This window comes from Periplaneta americana, chromosome 10 (assembly GCF_040183065.1).
Source record: "Periplaneta americana isolate PAMFEO1 chromosome 10, P.americana_PAMFEO1_priV1, whole genome shotgun sequence".
NCBI lineage: Eukaryota > Metazoa > Arthropoda > Insecta > Blattodea > Blattidae > Periplaneta > Periplaneta americana.
In genome coordinates, this window is record NC_091126.1 from 45,173,245 (window position 1) to 45,192,994 (window position 19,750).

Sequence of the window (19,750 nt, forward strand, 5' to 3'; positions counted from 1 at the left end):
AGGCCAAAAACAAATTATAAAATGCACAGTTTTCAAAGTTACGTTCCTCAAAGACAGTGCTAGATCCAGAGAACTGATTTTCTGTCACTATGCTTGACCTAAATGGACTCGGCAAACCCATTAGTTAGATGAAGTAACATTAATAGGAAAACAGAACAGAGTTGATCGCCATTTTTACTACAGCACTAGACACATTCTTGTCTATCAATACTTCAGATAATAATGGCAATGAATTCGGTTGTGTAGGACTGTTTGATTAACCTAGGAAGAAATTTGGTTGTGCCTATATCTACTTACCATCAACCGCAAGGAAATTGATTTCGCTCTTTTCACTTCCTGCAAAAGGAAAATATAAATAAATAAATTAAATAAACAAATAAATAAACAAATAAACATACAAATATAAATATATAAAATAATAAATAGACAGACAAAAATAAACAGATAGATAGACAGACAGACAGATATAGATATAGATATAGATATAGATATAGATAGATAGATAGATAGATAGATAGATAGATAGATAGATAGATAGATAGATAGATAGATAGATAGATAGATAGATAGATAGATAGATAGATAGATAGATAGATAGATAGATAGATAGATAGATAGATAGATAGATACATGAGCACATTTGCCCTAAATTCTTGGGTGTACTGACAGCCTAGCATTAAAGTTAATGTTAAGGTTATATGATTTGTTCTAATATTGATAATGACGATGATATTATGATGACGACATAATCAGTTCTTAACGACGCTCTACCAACTAGTAGGTTATTTAGCAGCGATGGAATTGGTGACCGCGAGACGATATTTCGCGAAATAAGGCCGAATATTCGTCATGAATTTTATGACATTACCTTTACGGTTAGGGAATACTCTCAGAAAGAACCCAAGCATGTAATTAGCCCAAGATGGTTCGAATCTACGCCCAAATCCTTACTCGAGTTACGCCGGTGGCACTATTCTAAAAAAATATCTATATAAGCATAAAACCATTATGCAATTATAGAGAAGAATGAATTAAAACAGGCAGATGATCCTTTGTTAATGTAGGCCTGCCTATTTATCTATAAGGGTGATTTCAGTTCCTTGCGCAGCTATATTTATAGCTTGTTTAATAAAGTACAGTGGTGATACATCTAACCAATTTTCATAAGAATAATAGTTAGCCAGTACGGATTCAGTTTGATAAATATATTACTTGATTTTGAGCCAAAAACTGACTTTTTAATGTTTCCGATCTGGTTTTTTCTCAACTATGAAATATTTACAGCATATTTGAGGCCTGTGGTAAATTACTATGCCACTAGGTCTAGCGCACGTAACTGTATGAAGAACATGTCCTGCACAACAATGTCCAGAGTTGAAAGTTACCTTTGGAATGTAATTTGTTTTGTTTTGAGAAAGATGTTTTCTTAATACTGTAATATTTGTCAAATACACCCAAACCATGAAACTAGCCCGAATTAAAAAAAAGTTCAGTATTTCCCTTTTTTAACTTTTCTGTAAAAAAAAACTAAACATTTTCCCGAAGAAAGGAAAGTTTAATGGACTTACTATGAATGACACATCACTAACAGCAGTTCAGATATGTAAACATGTAGCTATCTGTGACGTCATGGCCTGTTTCATAATTACAATTGGCGATTGTGTTCGCGCTTCCTCTTGATGACATCATGTTTTGTCTGTTAGTATTGGCAGTAATACTGATACTTTCATAGTATCCTGCAGTGTTCGAACATGAGCGAGGCAACCCAGACATTACAAACTTTGTCATACTTATTTCATATGGAAAACTAATTGCAAGATCTGTGCCAAAATCCTTACGCGGCTAACCCTCGACACTTACCTGGGATCTTTTCTGATCATTTTTTATTGTTAATATCTACATCCATACACTCCGAAATCTTCCAGTAACCTAGACATGCTCCGTTAGTCATTTTGGTTTTGATATGATACCTCTTGCACAAAAGGAAATATCTATAACTGAAACTTGATTAATATATTTCAGTATTATTTGTATTTATCCTGGTAATAATGAACAGTTTGACTCGTAGACATTTTGTTTTTCAGCATTAACTTCCCATGATTGTACGAGATTTCGAAGAGAACGGCAGTTACTTAGACCTTCGCCCCCCTACTACCAATAATGCATAGCACAACGTCAATACGGCGGTTGCTGTCGTCTGCGATACATCGAACTTTTCTGTTGAATTTCGAGTTCGTCATTTTTTTTTTCTGGTTACTATATGCTTATTTAAGTTGTGTTAACTCTCGCTAAGTGGTTTTATATTTTATTTTATCCGTGTTAGTATTTATTTTATTATTGTAAATTATTTTTGTATTATTATTATTGTTATTATTATTATTATTATTATTATTATTATTATTATTATTATTATTATTAATGAATTAATTTGTATTACTATCTTTGTATTACCTCCGTGACGGATATTCTATTATTATTATTATTATTATTATTATTATTGTTACAATTATTTCTAACATCAACATTATTATTGAGCTCTTTAAAATTTATGTAGACTACTGGACTGTACCCGAGCACGAGAATAAGCTCATTCCAGGTATATATTCATATGTATCACTTCAAATGTAAATTGTGAATAAATTTGAATTTGAATTTTACAATTACAATTATTATTTCATAATTACAGTATATATTTATTATTTGTTTCTAGTGTTGTGGGATATAATCGATTAATCGATCAATTTCTGTTGTAAGATTAATCGATTAAAATATTTAATCTAATAATCGAGTCAACTAAAATTAATCGGTGTAGTTGATATTAATTATTATTTTGTCAATACAAACGCGTACTAAAAATTCCGACAATATTTCTCTCTCGAAATTGCTTACTTAAAAGCACAAGAGTACTGTTATTTTCTAACTGTAAACCAAGTAGAGTAGGAAAAATCTTTGCACAAACACTTCAGAAAGAGATGGAAATATGAGGATTGTGACCCAGTCTACCTCTATTGAAACTTGAAACACAATGCGAAACCCTTATTAAGTTTTATGGTTTTCCAAGAAAACTTCCGCCTTGTTGTCAGCTCATCTTCCTAGCATATGAAATACATACTTTTCTGGGATTCGTCTCCCTCATCTCTTTTAAAATGGTCATGTCTACAGTTTGTGCAAGTGAGAGCGTAACTACCTTCTCTTTTTAAAATTTGTTAATTCGATTACAATAGGGGCCAGTCTTCTGTTTCGACCGCTGAACTTTTGCAGTTGCAGTTTCGGTACTGAGTTTGTATATTAAGGTTGTGTGTTTAGTTTGATAAAGAAAAAAAATCAGTTTTCTGTGGTTTGTGAAAAGTGTAAACTCCATTATGTCATATGAGAATTTGAGAGGCAAACTCGGTGAAACGTTTGGATTTAAATTGAACGATCGTGGAGAAGTGCATGACAGAAATTTTTTTTTTCGTGTTCAGTGTTGCAGGAAACATTATTACTAAACGTAGAGCGGCACTTAATTCGGAGCATGTGAATGCACTCACATGTTTAAAATCATGGATGAAGCAGTATTAACTAGGTGAGTCTTCAGACTTTTTGTTATTTATGTTTCTCTCAAAATTTCTCAGAGGAATTGACACAATAAATTATAAGCCTCATAATAAATATGTTAATAAGTAATTAAAATAGATGTTTTGTAATATAACGATACAATATATACAGATATACAACATTAATTTAATATTTATGCTTATCACCGAACACAAGTTAAATTTAACAATAATTGTGTATTACAGTATATTAAAACATTTTTTCTACGCGATCAAAACTAGATTAATCTATCGACTAATAGATTATATTCAAATAGTTAATCGATTAAATATTTTGATCGATCAACAGCACTATGTTTCATGTTTATTCCTCGCGTCCGTGCATGGCCCCAGCTGCAGAACACGTATTTATTTTCTAATTAGAATTACTTTACAGTGACTATTTCGTTTATATGACGTCATTCCATTTTCGACCAATGAAGTGTAATGAAATTTTGAATTCCAACCAATCACAGTCAGACTTTGCGATAATTTTTGCAGCTAGATTTATCACTATCAATTTATCGCATGGTCGTTCTTTTGTTTAGTCGTTGTCGCCAACTGTTTCCCCGTGAATTGATGATCATGAATACATTAAGAAACAACTACACGGTTAAACATTTCTTTCAACTTTAAAGCAATGAATGCAAGATTAATATTTAATATTAATTAATATATTTACGCAGTGAAGACGACGTTCAAAACAACGCACAGTATAGACACAAAATCTTCATGCATCTTAATTTAACGTACGTTTTAAACTTGATTCTTTCAATATTCTTCCCAGATTGCATGCATACGCGATTGGAATATTGAACTGTGTAGATGCAGCTTTAGTTCCGTTACTCACTACAGCGAGAATGAATTTGTCGAGCTATAAAAAATGCTTTCCTGTAGCACGTAGTAACGGTCGAAATAAGGCACAGCTGACACTGGTCCTGCTCACACAGCTAACCTTACCAATTGTAGCCTATAAAATACAGCTTCATCTTCTAATTCCATGTCCATTGTAGGCTATTTGAAAAAAATTACATTCTTTCATTCAGATTAGATAAATGCGTTTTCAACAATTTATTCTTCATTTAATTAATGTATTAATTAGGTTACTATAATTATATTATACAATTTTAAATTAAATCATGATTTCAGCAGATAATGAAAATGTATTTATGTTATAATAATAAGAGAAAAGTGCAGTACATGTAATTAACATTGTTAAACCTGTATTTCGCTTTTCTCAACTGGCATTACTGAATAATAACATCGAATTTCTTTATTGCAGTAATCGATATTCATCTATTTCAACTTCACAATGAATAGGTTAAGTATTAGTAAATATACAATTATTAACATTTTGTGATCGAATTTTAGGGATATATTATTTACATTTTTATTTTATTCACGAAATAGTCCTAATAAATGTCACTCGAGTTCTGAGATTTCCCAGATAAATCTACTCGCTTCGCCCGTGGATTTATCGGCAGATCTCAGACCTCTCGTGACATTACTATAGATAATATTTTGTTGTAAGCAAAATGAACATGCAAGAATCCGGGACTTGGTCATCCTCATCACAGTCTTAATAATTTTAAGCGAAACAATGGATTGAAGGGATAAGGTTCGAGTCCAAGTAGAGGAGTTGTAGTATCGCTAGCAGCAAGTCAATGTCTTTCTAGATTCACTCAACCCGCAATGGACATCACTGCAACGAAGGCGTGAACTGGTTTGTGAGAGACAGAATGAGATTAAGGCCATTTATTTTAATGACAAATTGGACATTTTCCAAAGTTCGAAAAACTGCAGAGGGGCCTATAGCGTAAAGGGGATAAATTGACTTTTATCGTGTAACAGAGCGTAGTCTCGACTTCAACCCAAGCTACAGAACTCATTTTATTTCATTTTCATTTCATTTATTGTATTCCATAGATCTTACATTAGCAATGAAGCTTTAAGATGTGGAACAAGTCAAAATTTTACAAAATTACAATTGCAATTTTTACAATTTTTACAATTTCAATTTCAATTTTTTTAAATTTTTGGTGATATTTTGTTCCTTCTCAATATTATGCCTGTAAGCCTTCTCTGGTATTTTTCTCAAAAAAAAAAAAAAAAAAAAAAAAAAAAAAGATACAATAGTTAAGTATTTGCATGGAAAAATGATATCCAAGAGAAGTTTGGATTGAACTTCTTTTCTTCGATTGCTGTTGAAATACAAATATCGCTTCGTTTCGAAGATTGGTTTAACTTTTTGTAAATACTGTATTCCAGTTTTTGCGGCCAATAGAGTGGTTAAATCCAATTAAGTGATCGACGACTGATGGTGAAAAGCCATAGGGAAGCAGCAAGAAATTATATCAGGTTTCAAGATAGCAACTGTATTCAAGGGCTAGGAAATGAAGAAAATTGAAAATGTAGATGCACTTATTTGCACACTGAAATGTATAGAAAAAAATACTGGGACTAGATTACCGTTTATACTTCAAATTCTTATACTGTAATACAAATTAAATTATTTATTATGTACTATTATCTACTTCCGTTTTCTGCATTAAGTATAAAATTAACTTTTTAAATCAAGAAGTGAAATAAATAATTTATTTCGTAACTGTATGATTTAAACATATTCTGTGTTGAAAGCAATAGAAATTTACATTGAAATCACAACCCAAAACCTAAAGAATTATCTAAGCATTAATAATTATCGTATTTTCTCGAATACCCCGCGCACGTTTTCTTTAATGTGCAATTAGAGAATGTAGAAGATGCACGGTTTATTCGAAATGAATTTGGGAGCGCATGTAATTATCTTCTCTCGCGGGTATTTCAATAATTGATACTTTAAATTGTGTGTCTTATATTTTAAATTCTAAAAATGAATACCACTATAAGTATGACATTGCGATCCTTTACTTGCAGCGAAAAACTTAAAATTATAAAAAAAGAAATAATAATAAAAAATGCAGAGGAACATGAAAATAAATCATGACGCGTACTATTAATGTTGCAGGATATTGTGTAAACAGTCCATTAAGCAAGACAACCAACATCATGCGTACAGAGCGTGCACATGGGACGGGTTTGAAATGCGTCCTGTACCGGGATAAAATTTATTTATTTATTGTTAAATGAACTGTATTTATGTTTAATTGATCTTAATTTGTCGTAAATACATTTCTTGACATTTTTAATTTATCATTTATTTATTTAATTTTTTCCTGCCTCTCAAAAGAGGAATGCACTCTTATTCGAGGGCGCGGGGAATTCGAGAAAATACGGTAATTATTTTTTGGCAAAAAAAATCGTTTTCTACTTCGTTATTAACAGGTTTCGAGACTTTGGACCCGATACAATAAGTCTACTGTGCATATACTATAGGTTGTTGACTCGCTGCAGGTAGTGAAAGGTAGAGATGTGTTGAGGTAACAACGTTGCTATTTAGAATAGAGTACGGTAGTATGGGGAAACACACACATAAGTACATTCTGAAAGTAAATATACTTTACACAATGACAATGTCAAAAGAATGTAAAAAGCATTTATTATCCTATTATAAGCATTTGTGTTTAATATTACACAGTGTTAGTGATGGAAATAAACATGTAGCAATTTAATTTCTTCATTTATCCTATTCGTCGTCTTTAGGAAGTGCAGTTACAGTACAGAATTGCAATGTACTACAAGATACATTTTCAGTGTCTCAAACGTAAATCTTTTTCGGTTATCTGCCAAACACAGTTTGTATTGTGAAAAGCAGCGCTCTACGTCGCATGACGTGATAGGAGCAAAACGAAGAAACTTCACATCATTGCAGTCTCTAAGAGACTGTTCTTTATTCTCGGGTGACTCTATGTCCACTAATTTGCTGTTTATGTTACACAATATTACATATCCGTTATTTTGATATGAAATTGATTTCTACTTCTGTTTTACACGTTCAGTAACCGTTGTACTTGGTGTCTCATTAATTCTCTGTGTCATTTCCTCAACTAATTTGAGGGTTTCCGGCATCTCTTGCTCTGACTTTTCTAACCGTGTAATAGTTTCAGACACAGTTTGAAAACCAAATTATTCGTCAGAACCTTCAAATCCTAAGCGTTCTCCTTTGCGTATTTGTTGGCATTCATTCTACAGTACCCCCACCCACTGTACGCCTTACCACTATACTCAGTACGCCGTTATGCGAATTTCTCACTGAACTGCTGTATCGGGTCCGAAGTCTCGAAGCCTGGTTATTAAGTTCTCCGTTCATTTTATTACTTCATCCAATGTAATGAAGTCATAATCGGCCTATGAATCAGACAAAACTAGTAATGTTCTTTGATCAAAATAATGACGAATTCATTATTTAATTGTTTTATAAAATGTTAATCACAAGAGCTCGCAGTGAATGTGTAGTGTTGCAAGCCGGAAAGTGGTGGGTTCGATTCCCGATGAGATCAGGACTTTTTACTTTTGATTAATCATTGAAGACGCAGTATGCCCTGGAATCGACTCACACTCTAAACAAGAAATGAGCAGCAATGTATTTCCTTGGTCCATAGGTGGTTATCACGTGGGACTGATTTCCCTATCGGTACTTAGCGCGTAGGTCGAGAAGGGAGTTTTATCGTCCCTCTAAGGGCCTTCATGAACTGTAAGCTATATGAATGAAAATTAACAGAATCCGTCAAATATTTTAGTAAAATAGCGTACATAGAGTAGAAAGACGAACAGCAAAACAGTTTTTGGATGTATTTCGTTGTAAACATCGTAATATTTTTTTAATAATAAATAATTTTTATAGGCTTCGTTTAATAAGAAAGTATAAGGTACAAAAAAATTATACGTTGCCAGAAGACTTGGATATTTGTACTGCTCAAACAAAGAGGGTAGCATCATTGGTTTCTTCACAGAGTACAAAGGCAATATCAGCCTTCGAAACGTCTTGCAGTTTGTATTTCATCAGTAGGAAATATACATTTTGGTAACAGATATACGCCTGAAATTTTTCACAATTACTTTTTCGTTATATTTACACTTTAAGACGAATAAAATGCAAATTTAAGGAAAACAAACTCCAAAAGACTACGTAATATCTGCCAAAATTATATTCTATATTGTTAAAACAAGTTTGTAAGTTTTGTTTCGGTTAATTTGCCAATGGTTTGGTAACGCAAATATTTCATTATTTTTCTTTGGATATTGTGCACACTCACTTTTTACTATGTCTATGGTTATCGAAAAAAAGAGTGATTTCTGTAGTCGATTGTAGCAAAGACTGAATAATGTTTAATGTGACAGGTATGCTTATCATGTTTATATTTTGATTATGCTGTTTATATATGTGATATGTATAAACAAAGAATAGGAAACAAAAAGTGTTATGTTAAACATAACATAATACACTTAATTGACAAACTTGTTTCACGAAATACTCACGAAACTGACAACTTATTTCACGAAATATCCACCGAATAGTGGTAGGTTTGACATCGAAATCTCCCATTTTATTCCACAAAAAATACAGAATGAAAAATACACTTAACAAATCCCTCTTCAACAACCTATAGGTAATTCGTTATCTCGTGAAACGAAATGGATGTGTGCGCCGTAGTTCATAGCCCCGATCACATATAACAGATTTATCAGCCTAATGGATTTTCAAGACAACCACTTTGATCAATTTCACTATGCTGCCGTCTAGCGACTACAAAAGAAGTCACGTTATAACCCTTATGGAATTGCATGGATTAATAGCTTGCAACTGTACTTTCAGCTAGCGGTCGTTCGTTACCAAAAATGCCTTTTCGACAGTGGATGCTCTGGCGGTTGTTCTCTTTTTATGTTGCCATATCATAACATGGCATCTATAGAGTAGAAAGACGAAACAAGACATCTGAGGAAGTGGTATGTGGGACGGCTAGGGCCAATGACCGCTCTGGGGAGGCATTGCTTGAACGAAGCGAGCTTGCAGGGAGAGGATCACTTCTATCTGACCTCTACTACAGTTAAAATGTCAGGTCGAAAAGGTTCATGTTAATACTATCTGCTACCACGAACATCTTGACCCTTAGCGGCCTCGAGCTGATGTTGCCCGCAATACACTCCAGCACAGGTAGACTCCGCCCATTCACTCCGCCCAATGCGCAAACTTACTCTACAGATTCCCGGGACGGACCATAGCTGCAAGTGCTAGCATAGCAAGGGAGGGAAGGTTCTTAGTCCACAGTCTTCTTCTCTTAAGGTACGGTCACACGTCGCTACATTTGCAGCGCTGCAATACAAAAAACTGCTCAACTCTCGTACTGCGACGTGTGAACAACGGTGCAACTCGAAAAGTAGCGGCTGCCCAACCTGCTGCCCGCTACTTTTTCATGCTGCGCGCAACTTAGAAGTAGCGACGTGTGAACAGGGTTCTCAGAGTTGCATCCGCAGCATTTTTGATATCGGTTTTGTTGAAACTTTTGCTGCGGTTGCAATCAGTGTTGCCACCCAAATGTGCCAATGATACTTTTATTGTTTGGATATATTTAATGTTAGATGTAATGAAAATAAATTATTTGTAACAGTTATTAAATACACAACACAGTCTAAGCATATTTGCTGACGATATAATTCATTTTTTTTTTAATTATCCGTATCGTAGTTTCAAACAGGAGGGTTGCCAACATTGATTACGTGAATATGCTGTCGGTTATCATTTAAGTATATAGGCGTTTTTAAAAGCTTTATAGTAAAAATAATGCCAATTTCTGAATACCAGTTAGTACAGAAAAGCAAATAATATATAAGTAATCTTTCGCATGAGTTTCTTAATAATGCGAACATAACCACAAAATGTATATTGAAAAGTCAACACGGAGATGGAAACCTGCAGCATGACTGCGGCTGCAAAAGTAGCGCCTTGTGTGTGAACAGACTCGCAACCTCCAATTGCAACTTTTGCAGCACTCGGGTTGCGCAGCACGAAAAGTAGCGTTCAGCGCGCTACTTTTGGCTTACGTGTGAACACGACAAGCAACTTTTGCAGCTGCAGTATAAAAGTTGCGCAGCAAAAGTAGCGACGTGTGACCGTACCTTACACGCAAGTAAGTTTCAGGACATATCGAATGGTCTATGCCAGGCATGGCCAGCCGGAGCAGATCTAGCCTTCAAACTAGGTGCAACAGTGACGTAGAATATCAGAATATCATGTAGGCACACACATAAAAGATATTCTACGTAACTGTCGTACCTCGTTTCAAGGCTACAGTTGCCTCGGCTGGACATGTCTGGTCTACACCCTTGTTCCATCCCCTTTTGAAGATAAGGGAAGTGGGGTGTCTTCCACTGCTTCTTCATTGCAGAAACAGGTAAAAACAATATTCGAAGCGTGATATCTGTTCTTAATTAACAATGCAAAAAATATCGTGCAAACCCCCTCTTACGTAATCTCCCATTGTTTTAATCTCCATTGCAATCGGTTGGAAGTGACGAGTTCGATGTATAAAAAAATCCTTTGTATAGAAGTTAATTTGTAATATTTTAAATGTAGGCATAATAATAAATATCAGTGCTACCGTGGACAATGCGGTGCATGGCGGGACTGTATGTTGCTCATTCAAGAGTGACAATTCTACCTTCTTTCGTGATGTTGCTAAGGGCATTAATCAGCACGTGCTAGACGTGAACACAAAGGGTTCTAGAGAGGAGGAGAGATATGTGAGGATTCTAATGAGAAGTTTCGCACTCTGTCAAGAGACATTCTTCCACGAAAAAGGATTATTGCTTCGCCACAATAACTCGAATTCTTCCAGATGAAGAGAGCAAAACTCTTGTATGGAACAGCAGACATATTTCATTCACTTATACATTTTTAGACACACGTGTTAGTTGATAGCCTTGAATCACAATCCTGCAGGTCTTCAAATTGAAAGGCACATTATAAGTTATTTCCTTTGTTATGGCTTATTTCTAGCATGCGTCCGTGTGTGTGACTATGAAGGTAGAAATATATTTCCCTACAAAAGAGAAATGATGTACTGTAATTTTGCATTTCTTTCACTTTATCACAAGTTATAGTGACAATACAATAATGAAGACTTGCCTCATACATGGATCCCATTTATACAAAGATGGAACGGCGAAAGAGTCAGCATTCTAAATAATGATGATAATAGGCCTACTTACTTACAAATGGCTTTTAAGGAACCCAGGGGTTCATTTCCGCCCTCACATAAGCCCGCCATCGGTCCCTATCCTGAGCAAGAATATCCAATCCCTACCATCATATCCTACCTCCCTCAAATCCATTTTTATATTATCTTCCCGTCTACGTCTTGGCCTCCCCAAAGGTCTTTTTCCATACGTGCTACATGCCCTGCCCATCACAAACGTCTGAATTTAATACTTCTAATTATATCACGTGAGGAATACAATGCGTGCAGTTCTACGTTGTGCAACTTTCTCCATTATCCTGTAACTTCATCCCTCTTAGCCCCAAATATTTTCCTAAGCACCTTATTCTCGAACACCCTTAACTCTGTACTTCTCTCAAAGTGAGAGTCCAAGTTTTATAACCATACAGAACAACCGGTGATATAACTGTTTTATAAATTCTAACTTTCAGGTTCTTTGAGAGCATCTTCCGGATGACATAAGCTTCTCAACCGAGTAATAACAGGCATTTCCCATATTTATTCTGTGTTTAATTTGCTCCCGAGTGTCGTTTATATTTGTTACTGTTGCTGCAATATATTTGAACTTTTCCACCTTTTCAAGGGATAAATTTCAAATTTGTATATTTCCATTTCGTAATATGTTATGTTCATGACACAATCATATACTTGTTCTTTTCAGTATCACTTCCAAATCTCTTTACTTGCAAAAAAAAATTCCCGTGTAGTAGTAGTAGTAGTAGTAGTAGTAGTAGTAGTAGTAGTAGTAGTAGTAGTAGTAGTAGTAGTAGTAGTAGTAGTAGTAATAATAATAATAATAATAATAATAATAAAAATAAATGTTACTGTTAATATTATTATTTTAGTCTGCCTTATAACGACGCTCTATCAACTACTAGGTTATTCTGTATCTATAAAATTGATGAAGCGAGGTACTATTTGACAAGATGAGTGGGGCATGGAGGATTCCTAAGCAATTCGGCGTGAGTAGGCTTCTTGTGCGCCATACATAGAATACGTTGCGTGCCGATTGTGCTACCCAACCAAAGAGACAGAAAACACATTCCTATCCATTCCTCAAAACTGTATACTAGATCTTTGGCGGTGGTCTGTCATACCTCATACTACATCTATTTTACTTCGTAATGTGTCCATTAAGAAGAAAGAAAGAACCTGTGGGGGTTTCGGTCCATCTTTTGCAGATGTACGATTCGCTTAATATCCACCACTACTGCCATCTACCAATTTTTCGACAAATCGCGAAAAACACCTACCACGGCGGAAGATCAATTCGACGTCGTACAAACAGGAGTGCTCTATATTTCGAAACGGTAAATATAATGAAAGACGACTTGAAAGTTTGTTGGTGGAACAGCGACGGAAAGACTGAAAAATCCCTATAAAACCCCTACAATTTTGGCTTTATACAGGGTGTTTAAAAATACGGGGCATAATTTCAGGTATATATTTCTCACATGTATACAATCAAAATAGTTCATTACAACATGTGCCCGAAGATGCTTTATTTCCGAGTTATGGCCTTCACAACATTCAAATTCACCGGAACGTTTTTCTTTCCGCAGGTTTTTGCCGTCAAAGGAGACATTAAGAGGGCACTCTGACAGTTCATTCCGAGGCGAAGGTTACATTCAGTGTTGTGTAGGCGTTAGACTGTGCGACATATATTCAAATCAAGAGCTGGCAGAGATACACTTCATGTACGGTAAGGCGGACGGCAATGCTGCGCTGGCTCGTCGTTTGTACCAGGAGAGGTACCCACAGCGACAATGTCCAGATCGGAAGACATTTGTACGTCTCCATTACCGTCTGTGCGAGTATGGAAAATTTAACTCTCCTGCTTTGGGAAGGGGACGACCAAGATCTACAACTCCAGAAGTATAGGAGGAGATTCTGGAGGCTGTGAACATGACACCTTCTATCAGCACACGAAGGGTAGCGTTGCAAGTCAATGTTCCTCATACGACTGTCTGGAGACTGTTGAAAGAGTATCAATTGTATCCTTATCATTTGCAACGTGTACAGGCCCTGTCACCAGCAGATTGCCCTGCACGAGTTAGGTTCTGTCAGTGGTTCTTGCAGCAGTGTGGTGTAAATCCGAACTTTCCTGCCTTAGTATTATTTACAGATGAAGCACAGTTCACACGAGATGGCATAACAAATTTCCACAATCAGCATGTATGGGCGTATGAAAACCCACGTGCAACTGTTCCATCTCATCACCAGGTGCGGTTCTCCCTCAACATGTGGGCCGGTATCATTGGTGATCGATTAGTTGGACCCACCCCATGTACTTGTAAACAGACTTACGGGGCAGGCGTACACAAACTTCCTGGCAAACACCATACCTCATGTTTTAGAAGACACTCCACTGATCAATCGTCAACACATTCACTTCTTGCATGATGGCGCTCCTGCACACTTCAGTCGTACGGATCGCCGAAGGTTTCCTGATCGATGGATAGGTAGAGGTGGCCCAGTTGCTTGGCCTCCACGCTCACCTGATCTGAACCCTCTCGAGTTCTAATTGTGGGGCCATTTAAAATCATTGGTTTATTCGTCTCCGGTGCCTGATTTGGAATCCCTTCGGAATCGAATTGTGGCATGTTCTGAGGACATACGCAATACTCCTGGAGTTTAGGATCGTGTTCGCAGGTCAATGAGACATCGATGTGAGGTCTGTATTCAAGCAGGAGGTGGACATTTTGAACATCTTCTGTAATGACAACGACCTGCGGAAAGAAAAACGTTCCGGTGAATTTCAATGTTGTGAAGGCCATAACTCGGAAATGAAGCATTTCCGGACACATGTTGTAATGAACTATTTTGATTGTCTACATGTGGGAAATACATACCTGAAATTATGCCCCGTATTTTTGAAACACCCTGTATATACAATTCCGCCATTGCCGAAATGTTAAACTCGGATCCTCGGTCGTTGTAAGCCAGTGCTCTGTAAGCAGAACAACCAAGGAGCTGTGCAGATATTTTAGTCCCTTCCTAAGTGTTTCAGAGTAAAATGGCATAGGACAAATGTAAGACAAGGTGCACAAACATCTTTTCTCTGTTTTGGGAGGAAGCAAGAGTCCTCTGTCGAGAGTCGAATTAGAGTCTGTTGAATATGTAGTCAGGAAATCTACCGATGAGTTTCAGATCATGCATTTCTGAACTCTACCACAATCAAACATTTTATTTGAGATTAAGATTTCTTTTTATAAGAGAAGCTAACAGTGGAAGCAATCCTTCCATTCAGACTTTGTTAAGATAAACGTCGACATCTCTTTTTCAGGAATATATGCAGGTAGTGTTCTGAGAAAAATGTTACTTGCCTCAGTATCACCTTGTGGATAATGTTCCTCCTGAGCACCGTCATATTACAATGGGAAGAAATCAGGCGAAACATTATGAATTTTGTGGCAGTACTTATTCATCGGAATAGCAATCTGTCCCCCATTCCAACTATCGTACCAGCCATATGCATAATAGAAAAAACACGTTCGTTGAAATAACATAAAAATATACTTATGTACTAATTCTGCGAAATGGATGGCAATTTATTCGTTTCTGACTATTCCTTGAAGAGACGAACCAATAAATATCAAAAGGAGGCAATAAAATTACAGGAAAGCTGTTTGGTGTTCTGTTTTATGTTCTTCTCTGTCATGATATTCTGAATTTACAAATGTTAAATTAATCACAACAATTTAGAATCTAATTAAATGACCTTTAGTAGCTTCAAAAGATTTTCGAAGTACTAAGTTACATTTAAGACAACTTGTTTTCATGTAGATTAATGTATCAAGTATTACGTACCGTAAAAGTGGACAACTTTGGGCCACATTTTATGGATTTCTTAAAATAACTCGACACAAAATTATTTGTGTTTCTTAAAAAAATGTATGTAGGATCTAAACATTTATTCTAATTTCAGATTTTTGGAACAATAACACTAGTCAACAAATTTTAACTTTGAAAATTGTGCCGAAATAAAACATTGTTACTATCCACATATTTGCCATGCTGAATCCAAAAATGGAACCCATTTTTCAGCAGCACTCTCAGATTTTCAGTTATTACCCTTATTACACTTCTGAAAAGTTCGATACTAACTAAGCAGTTCCACATTTTTAATACCTAATGCAGAATGTATAAACGTAGTCTTTCACTATTATAGTGGTGTTGGTATTAATAATAAAGTATCCTTCATGTTATAATGATGTAAAAAGCTATTTACATTTACGTAGTGGAAGGAGGCGTCGCTTTAAAACACTTTTTTGTGTGTGTTTAGTATTCTCTCTTTGTATGAATGAGCAGTAATAACTCATCATAGATGGATCTCATCTTCCTTTATAACGCTGTTCCATCTGTAAAATGTCTTGGTGAAAGCGTTCCCCTTGTTCGTCACTCACAGTACCCAAGTTTTTAGGAAAAAATCTAAATGAGAATGCAGGAAGTGAATTTTGACAGACATCCTGTATCCAAAATTCTTATAATTTTGAAAGATACTCTGAACTAGTTATTATTTTCTTCCTTCTTGTTGCCGAGGAACTCATTCAGAACACTTTTAAATGACTCCCATGCTATACGTTCGTTTGGAGTTAATTTTTCTAAAAAAAAAAAAAAAATCGATCACGCATAATTTTCTTAACCTCAGGTCCAATGAATATTCCTTCTTTTAATTTTGCAGCACACAAGCCAGGGAATATTCTTCGTAGATATTTGAAACCTTTGCCTATTGTGTCCATACCTTTCATAAAGTTCTTCATGAGCCCTAATTGAATGTGTAAAGGATGGAGATATATTTTTTGTGGGTCAACTAAAGGTTTAAATTTTACATTATGTTTCCCAGGAGTGAAATCTTCTCTTCTTGGCCATTCCCTGATTATATAGTGATGCTGAGTATCTTGGCTGTCCCAAAGGCACAGAAAAAAGCATATTTAGTGAATCCATTCTCCATTCCATGTAGAAGACTTTAAGATCCCGCAAATATGCCAACAATGGCTTTCATATTTTAATGACTTCAAGAATACGACGCATGTTTTCATATGTTTCTTTCATTGCTGCACTGTATGCTACAGATATATAGGAAAGTTTATTATGATTGTGTAACAAAACGGCTTTCGGACTAATTTTAGAAGAATCTATAAATAAGCGCCATTTCAGCATTATGTGTAATACCTAGTTTTAATCAGTCCATTTACATCGCTACATGTACAAACTCCAGAATCTGTAACTATGAAAAATGGTAATAGATCCTTATTTATGTTTCTAAATACTGAAACACTAGTATCTTTATCCAGCAGTTTCCATTCCTGAAGACGAGATTCTAGAAGCTCAGTCAGCTGTTTAGTTAAGTACAAATCACGTACTAGATCGTTGAGTTCCACCCATGTTTTAAATGTGGCTTTTCTTCTCTCTCTTCATCTGGAATTTAGACTTCATCCCTTGATATAGAGAGCTGCACATCAGATGACGTTATGTCAGATTCAGATTCTTCTTGCCATGTAGAAAGTGGAATGGGAACAGGTAAATTTTCTCCATGAGGTATTGGTCTTGTAGCTGATGGGAGATTAGGAAACTGAATGAGTCTCTTATTTTTTAAGAAAATCCAGTAACATTGGTTAAGCAGAAATAACAGTCATCTTCGTGGTTCTTTTGTTCACGCCATACCATTGGTTCAGAAAGTTTTTACAACTAGGGGTTTGCTTCTTCATTTCATTTCATACAGAACAGCTCACACTACTAACAAAACCTCTACACCCGAACTAAACAAAATACAGACTGACTGTCTCTGTTTTCATTACCAGGCACCCTGTAAGTCTATATTTTCTTTCAAGTATCAACAAACTATGATTCAGATGTGTCAAGTGAAGAGGGACTTGGTACATGTATACTAGGTATTGAAAAATGTGTATAAATTCTATATTTATAAAGCTAACTTATTGAAATTTATTTCATGTGTACCTTGTTAAATAGGAATACGTATGCATACATCGAAATTAAACGTAGGCTCCTGTGGCTTCCACCAATTTCCTCAAGCGGCCGGTAATGGAATCCACAGTCTTCTGGAGGAAGTTGCGTGGGGCATTGGTGATAATGCCCCGAATCCGTGCTTCCAATTCTTTATTGTCTCTGGACGGAATGTGGCATTCCTTCCTTTCTCTGTACGGCACCATCTCTGAACGAAAACAACGGAATTCCACACTTCATAGCGTGCAGTTCGTTCGCGAACAAACAGGTGATCGCCCATCTTTGATATTGTTGCTAGAACCGCCCCTCACGGCCACCATCTATACTATGGACGCGCAAAAGTTCAAACTCTATTTAATGATTTACATGTACACACAATTTTCATTATGGTTGCATCAATATTAAAAATTCCACAGCCAATTAATAATACCTAGCTACTTCCCGTCAGCACTGTATTTATGGCTATTCATAAAATACAACATTGTTGCAGTGCTCGGAAACCTGACGTGATGGAAAAAATCTGATTACATATTCGTAATCAGCGCATCAGACTTGGTAATAATCAGCATTCTGTTTGTCGGCACAAAAAATGCTGTTGACTAGTGTAATTAATACAACCAGAAAACATTTTCAAAAGTGGTGCAATGTTGTACAGCAAAGTGGGACATCTTTCCACCGAACGATTCTTATTGCTATATTTCCCTACTACACTCAAATGGTGCAAAGTTACAACACTGTAGTTCAACTTTCACATCACAGAGACTACAGACCGGCAAATCAGACAAGACTCACGCCCGTACCTGCTTACCGTCAGGCTTGGGTTCCGGTGACGCTACAAAGCAAGTTAACTTTTAAGACTGAACCCATTCAGCCCGGGTTTAATAGGTTCAGTCCAGGCGGGACGGAAGAAAGCCTGCCTGTTTGCTCGTATTATAAGGTAGAGTGACTTGCATTCACGAAGCCAGTCTGCGCTGGTTAAGATGAAACAGCATTAGTTTGAAATCTAAGTTTGTTGGCTATTTAGTCACTTCAAAAAAATTTTATATTATGGTCCAACACGGCAGAAAATTCTTGATTAAAGAAATATAGTTTCACAATTTATTGCAGTACAGAATTTCATAAAATAATATGATGAATATTATACATTTCATTTTTCTGCAAAGTGTATCTGACTCAAGAAATAACGGCAGATAATTCTTGATTAAATAAACACAGTTTTAGATTTATTGCGCTCAGAATTTCATAAAATAACAAGATAAATATTATACATTTCATTTTTATACAAAGTGTATGTGACTCAAGAAATAACGGCAGACAATTCTTGATTAAAGAAACGCAGTTTTACGATTTATTGCGCTACAGAATTCATAAAATAATAAGACAATATTATACATTTCATATTCCTGCAAAGTGTAGCTGACGCAACAAAATAGTAACATTCCATAACTTGTGACTAGTTGAGAAGGGAAGGGAATATGTTGAAAGGATATTGGTAACAATTATTATGAATATCAATAATTATTATAGAAAAATATTTCATTGTAACTTTTTCCTTAACAATTAAAGCCTCAACAATAGTGTAAAATGTATAAAAGCTTTTCGTTCTTCAGAATATTGATTTGCTATTTAACTTCTGAGGGACAGATTTCTTTTTATTTATGAAGCTGAAAGTTTGAATGGTTTGCATTAAATTTATATTACTACGAAGAAAATGAAAGTGGAAATAATTTATAATAATTGTTGACATTTAATGGATATTATGTTGACGAGAAATAGTTCTCTTTTCTTTATTAACAGTACGTTTCAGAAGACAACAAATTAAGTTTTCAGTAGTTTGTCTATATCTGTAAGCTTCTTGTCAGATTTGAATGACTTGGTTGATATTTATCATACATCTGAAAGCAGCACAGTCTGGCGCAGGTCGACGGAACCCAACAGTCCTTTCGGATCACTCTTAGGACTGTTTGGGAGTCACGTGCAACCACACTGCCTGCCTGCTTGTGAGGGAAGGTTGCAGGCGGGCGAACGATACAAAGCGTAAGTCCGCTCACG

General features: G+C 35.6%; 1 protein-coding gene across 6 annotated transcripts in view; it reads right to left on the reverse strand.

Moving 5' to 3' along the window:
- dome (cytokine receptor domeless) overlaps window positions 1-19,750 on the reverse strand; it is an 888,032-nt gene that overhangs the window by 338,394 nt on the left and 529,888 nt on the right. For all 6 annotated transcript variants that reach the window (XM_069837294.1, XM_069837295.1, XM_069837297.1 and 3 more), the window contains one exon: window positions 298-336. The gene's annotated coding sequence lies outside the window, so the exon portion shown is untranslated. The remainder of the gene's footprint in view (window positions 1-297; window positions 337-19,750) is intronic.